The sequence below is a fragment of the Macrobrachium nipponense genome, chromosome 38, assembly GCF_015104395.2.
Source record: "Macrobrachium nipponense isolate FS-2020 chromosome 38, ASM1510439v2, whole genome shotgun sequence".
NCBI classification, from domain to species: domain Eukaryota; kingdom Metazoa; phylum Arthropoda; class Malacostraca; order Decapoda; family Palaemonidae; genus Macrobrachium; species Macrobrachium nipponense.
The window spans coordinates 13620109-13626619 of NC_061098.1; the positions used below are offsets into that span (position 1 = coordinate 13620109).

At 36.3% G+C, this 6511-nt stretch overlaps 1 long non-coding RNA gene across 1 annotated transcript in view; it reads right to left on the reverse strand.

Moving 5' to 3' along the window:
* Window positions 1-212: 212 nt before the first annotated feature.
* LOC135209886 (uncharacterized) overlaps window positions 213-6511 on the reverse strand; it is a 6565-nt gene continuing 266 nt past the window's right edge. Inside the window, exons 2-4 of the long non-coding RNA XR_010313432.1 lie at window positions 4612-4701; window positions 2003-4068; window positions 213-418 (exon numbers count right to left, since the gene is read on the reverse strand). This is a non-coding gene — a long non-coding RNA (uncharacterized LOC135209886). The remainder of the gene's footprint in view (window positions 419-2002; window positions 4069-4611; window positions 4702-6511) is intronic.

The following is a 6511-nucleotide window of genomic DNA, read 5'->3' on the forward strand; positions in this document are numbered from 1 at the left end:
AAAATCTGTATCCTGCAACATACAGCCACATGATACGCGCTATTAAATTAAAATTTTATTTTCATGATAAAATAAATTTTTGAACATACTCACCTGGTAGTTATATATATAGCTTAACGTCAGGGGACGTAAGCTATATTATACTATATATATATATATATATATATATATATATATATTATATATATATATATATATAACTACCAGGTGAGTTAGATGTTTGAAAAGTAAAAATGATGCATTCCGATTCCTGTCGAGCTACTTAATGGTGGCATTGAATGCATATGTTCACCATCACTGGTGATGATGACTGACGAATCATAGGATTTTAAGCAGAATAATTCAAGTTGGTACTGAAGGAGTATCTTTTATTATCCTTCAGGTGGTCTTGACCGTCCATTTACTAACTGCATAACGGCTGAAAGAATGAGACAGAAGTTAATTATGTTACGTAAACTATGATTACTTTAAATATAAGATGTTAAAAAAATATATCAAGTTAGCTATAATAAGGCTTCAAACATCCTATTCATGTACTTGAGATCCTTTGGCAAGAAGGTACTAATGCCATAGGTAAAAATGGCTCAAAACTGAACATCTGTTACATTTCATTCTGTCGTGTGTCAGTGGTACTATATTATTGAAAATTAAGTCAAGGCTAAAGAAAAATTTGTTTAATATAAGCTTTTGATCTCTATTTAAATTTAACTGAAAACTGGGGATACCTACAGCTTAAATGTCACTCGGCAAAATAAAGATAATTTGTATCTGAATGATTTACCATTTATTTGTATTATTGCTACCCGAGTCCATCCATAACCACCGCCAAACCGCTTCAGTTATCCTACATCATTTGGTGTCACCTCTCCCTGTTTAGTCTTGAATCCCCCAAGTATTCATCTAGTCGATTCAAATTGTTTTCGAACCTATTGCATCATTTAAATTTAAAGGAATAATGGCAATAGTTAATACTATCTATCAGCTTGCCTTGTCTCACCATAATTATCAGCACTATAGCTATTTTCCATTGCTATTACATAATTTTACATTAGCAACCCATTTACATTCATAAGTGATATGTGCCTATTTTGTAGAATTGTAACTCATCTGGATTTGACACCTTCAAGACTAGACAAAGATTCAAGAAACAAAAGAAAATCAAAATATATTAACTTCATATAAACCAATATAAAGCTTACTTACAGCATTCTACGTTAAGCATGTAAAGTATGAGGGATATTTAAGGTACAACATGCTTCCAGAGACATGAGATTTACAGAATTTCTATCGTGCAGTTGGTAATTTAAAACAAGTTCACAGGGCTGTAGTGATAAAATATTTCACTATTTGTAAAGTATACTGCACAAACAACGTTACTAGAAGCATTTTTTTTTTTACTGTACAAGGGATTCTGTCTGATCCAAATCTTCTGCTGAAAAATAAGTTATTAGTTCTGGTCTGGATCTGTCTGAATTGAATGTAATGCCCGATGGTTAATCAGCTGAAGATGGGCATGACAAGACATGAAGGGGGAAATTAATTAGACACTATGTACACTACCAACCACTAAACAATTCCCTAATTCTCTATGAAGTTAAGTGCCCTAATTCACTATTTCAAGAGTTCATACTTCATAGATAAACTGAATTGAATAAAGCACAAATATCTTAATACGATTTCCTGAAAAAGCTAGATTGACTGATTTATAGATTTTGGGCATAGATGCCAAACACTGGGGCAACTGTGGCCATACAGCGCTTCCAATCAAACATTAACATAGCTAAACTTCCTCAAAACTATAAATTAAGATAAAAAGAAAATCATATATATAAATTTAGCTAACATTCATTAAAACTATAAATTATAAAGATATAAAAATGGAAAAAGCTAGAACATGATACCATAACCAACAATAGTGCCACAATTCTTCAATTTCAGTGTTCATATTCATAGATTACACTGAATTGAATAGACACCTATCTGAATACAATTCAACACTCACTCTTATTTGTGGACTCGAAGGCCCTCTCTGTCAGTCCTCTGATGGTCTACAAGGTAGGTCTCTGTGAAGTTTTCACTTCTCAGTCTCTTGAACAAGCTACCTCTCCTGTGTCATAATCCTCTTCAGAATTTTCGTCCACCTTCACTATCTCCTAATTCCTGGGACACATGATTGCACTTAAAATTCCTCGTCATATCTTCGTCACAATCAGGGTGCCTCAATCGATGTTCAAAATGGTAACTTTTGCTCATATTTGCTACGTGATTAGTCATTTAATTCTCTAATTCCACATTTTCTAGTTGCTTGAGGATGAATTTAACTCCACCACTATTTTTCCCCTTCTTAGTCCCCTTCTTAGCAAGTTGTTAAGTCCATGGAATGTCTTCCTTATGTGTTAAGCCTTTCAATTTTTAAAATCACCTTGCAGTATTAATTACACAAGTTTTCGTTGCTAACATTTCATCAGCCCAAGTGCCTAAAAACTTACCTCAATAGTCCGAGTTGATTATTCAGAAACAACATCTCTGTTTGAATCGGTTTTCACATTCTTAAACTGTCTCCTCACCCTGTGACTGAGTGGTCTTTGGCATACTAGGCTAAGTTTCAATTGAGCTGTTATCTTTTAACCTGCGTCACTCCCAAACCTTTCAGGAACTGTATCCAATGATTATCTGCCATGGTAAAAAAATACAACATGGACAGGATGACCAGAATACACCGATTTACTGTTTGAGATCTAATCCATTTATGTATAAGGTGTGCAGAAGATATATTTGTCTCAGAACTTGTGGTTCAGGTGCTGCTGGTGATGCACAAGAACACAGCCAAATTTAGCATTAGCATGGGAGTGGAGTGTGCACTGCACGATCACCTACAAAGAACTCCATTACTTCTCATGAAATTCTCCTTAATGCCACTCACCCATGCCAGATGAGTCCTCAGTCTCCTCCCGGACTTGCCTCTTGGGGACACATCAGTGACGGTATCCTGGGAGTAGTCAGGGTCTCTGGGTCTCTATTCACACTAACAGAAATCACTACAGACCAGGCAGCAAGCCACAGATGATCAACCTCGCCAGGGAGATCTGGCTACAAAGTGTCTACAACCCCATTCCAAATACCAGTGGTCCACCCATGACAGACCTCCCGAAGAAGGAAGATAAGTTGCTGAAGGCTCTAGACTCAAAATGCACAGCCCCACCATCTGTGAGATCAGCAACAACCCCAGTTGAGCTCCTGGTGAGTACAGGTGTTTGTAAGTTTATAATACCTGCATCAATCATTGACTGGCACTTACCACCTGATATCCAGCTGCAACCTGGGGCCACTAATGCCGGGCCGATAGCATCCTGCAGCCATTGAAACTTCATTCTTCACCTGATGGGACGGAAATACAAGTGGAAATTTATCATCTCTTTAGTCTAAAGTCCCCTCCTTGGTGCTGACTTGGACACAACAGGCTGCTCATGGGTTTCGCTAACCACTGCCATACAACATGCCTACTTTACGAAAGATAACTCTCACGGGGGATAAAACATGTACCCATATCATTGGTAAGGTCGACCAACCTACGCTATCTCCTGCACGAGTTCACTAGAACCACCAACCTACACTATACTATCTCCTGCATAAGTTCACCAACATCTTCCAATCTAGAACTCCATCACACAGTATACTGGGGTACCAGTCAAACAAATTCTCCTCCATCATATCAAGACAGCATGTCCCCAGGTCCACTCCAAGTTCTGCCGCCTGTTGATCTTATCGGTGTGACTGAAGTGTGTGGTTTTTACGTTGCCTTTTCTTGCAACATCTGATTTTTATATTTCCTCCGATTTTGTTATTACAATGGTGTCCAAGTTTCATGCCTCTTATCTTGCAATAATCTTCTTTTATCTTATCTTTAATTCCTTTAGTCTAGATATTCACCTTCTTTGGAAGCATTTATTCTTTTATTAACTCAACATCTTTTAAAACTTGCATTAGATTTTCTTTATATACCACTATGATGCCTCAAATCAGTGACGTTTTCTTTTGTTCCACTCAAAATGAAGTGCAGTAATGGACCTGCAAAGGGAAACTTTCTATAAATAAAGCAAACCTCACAATACAAAATGAATGTTATGACCTAAAAGTTTGCTCACTGTGTTGATCAAGAACATCTTGACCTTAATACAAGACCTAATATAATAACACTACTTAAAATGGGAAACAAAACAAGCTGCATTTTTATGAATTATACACACTGTACCAAAATCCTTCAAGTTATATATATATAAAAAAGGTATCGCATTCATTTTTAGCCATTGGTCATTAGACCCAAAAATCATGAAAGTAATATCTGTTTGGAGTAACCAAATCAAATCTTCGACTTGAAACTTTACAATCAGAGAAAGCAAATAATTGTCTGAAATATAGGCATTGAGAAGTAAAATGAACTATTTCGGCTTAATCCACGAAAGCAGTCTAACAATTTTACTAAGAACTAAACCAGTGAACAAAAATAACTAAAAACTGTATTAATAATTATTATCATCCATAGTTTCAGTTTTCACTTTTGTATATAACACATGCTTTCCTAGCTTTGATTAGACAAAAAATATCCCTTACCATTTAACATTAACAGGTCACCTGGTGATGATGATGTTACAGAATATCTGAACTTCAAGCTGCTATGTTATGACTATGATGCTCGGAGACCTAAGAAACCAGAAATTGATTATCAGTACAGTATTAACTGAATCAAACGCAAATCCTAACAGCTGAACTGGGCTAAAAAGAATATATGGATGCTAATAAACTCGACAAATAATGCTGAAAGTCTATGCAAATAATGCCGAATGACTTGATATATTCAAGAGCCTTTGTCCTTTCAGGAACATCCAAAAACACAGCTCTGCTGAATTCTGCATCTAATTAAAAGCTAAGCCAACCAAATTGTAATTTCAGGCATGAATTTCAGGCATATTCCATGTTCAAGAGGCAAAGAGAAGGCTATGCCTGCTACCTTTGATGGATGAACAGGGTTGCTGTGTGTACAGTAAAGTCTGTGTAAAGCAACGACAGCACAAATAAGAGTTGAAACTAGGGATTAATTCAAAAGGAATTGTCGGTAAAAACACCACTGCAGTTTGCTAAAAGCTGTTTAATATGGCAGGGAGGGAAGGTTGTAGGATGAAATAACAATAAGTTGAAATACAGTATGCACCATTTGGCTAATATCATGGATATTGTGGAAAATCCCAAACATTGTGATGCCGTCTCAAGAAGTGGAGTCTATTACCAATACCGAAACCTCTTAATACGGTAAAGAAGCATTCTATTTTGATCTTTATCTTCCGTTTGGAAAAGTGGTTCCTAGTTCCTCCCCTTAAGAAAACTACTCGAGTAGGTCAAAGTCCGGGTCTTCTGATACAATGTCCTTTTGGTATAAACTGAAGTTGTGTCGTACAGCCATGAACTCTCAGTTAGTTTCCACAAAACCAGTTTAAACACAAACTTATTCCTTCACACATTAATATGTTTTTCATAAAAACTGTCGCATTTGCTCTTGAACAAGATCCAATAGGTATTGACCTCGGATCAATAACCCAAATAACGTCAATTATTTACACCAATAAATCTCCTTCGTTAATTCTTAACAGGCACAGTACTTGTCTGTTTCAGTGTTACTACAAAAGTAGCAATAGCATATGTAATTTTCTCCTTTATTGACAATCTGCATTAGATACCTACTTCAGATCTGTTAAAGCTTTTTCGTTCTTAACATAAGCCTTTGCACCAATTGTTAAATATAACTGTGGATCATGTTTCAATCAAGTTTGATTATAAACCATTGTTATAATCCAGAGTTGAGAATATGACAATGTTTTAGCATCTTGAATATTTCTGACAACAGACATAGTACGACTTAAAATTACGGGGGTAATTCTAAGCCCTAATTCCGTGGTAAAGTAGACTGTGGCAGTTTGTTTTTCTGTTATTTTACTTATTGAACAAGAATTTAAAGTAATATTTATTCGACAGACTGTAATTAAACCGTAATTTACCTTTGAAGACTACATGACGGTAAAAGGGGTGCGATGTACTGACGTACAGAGTTCAGAGCAAAATAACAGATTAGTTACAGGCAACTCCACCCGGAGTTATCCTCTAGAATGACCAAATTACGCAAGCGGCACACTTTTGGGCCTTTTCCAAGCAGATGAAACATATATCAACTTGATGCATCCCAACCTAACCTACCCTTAATCTAAGTTGACCTAGGACATCGCGCCATGACCGGACCCAGGGCTTTGCCCTCTCAAGATTCCCAGTGTACATAAGAACATGGGTGAAAATGACCATCAGGTGACCATTTCCGATGCTGAAACGCGTGTTAGTAAGGATATAAATATATCATAGCAATACTAATTAGTAAAGAAAAAAAAAATTAAAAGTCGTACTAGATTAGGCTTTAAGCTTGTAAATAGGTTATACCAACATGAAAACCATGGCCTATACACATAAC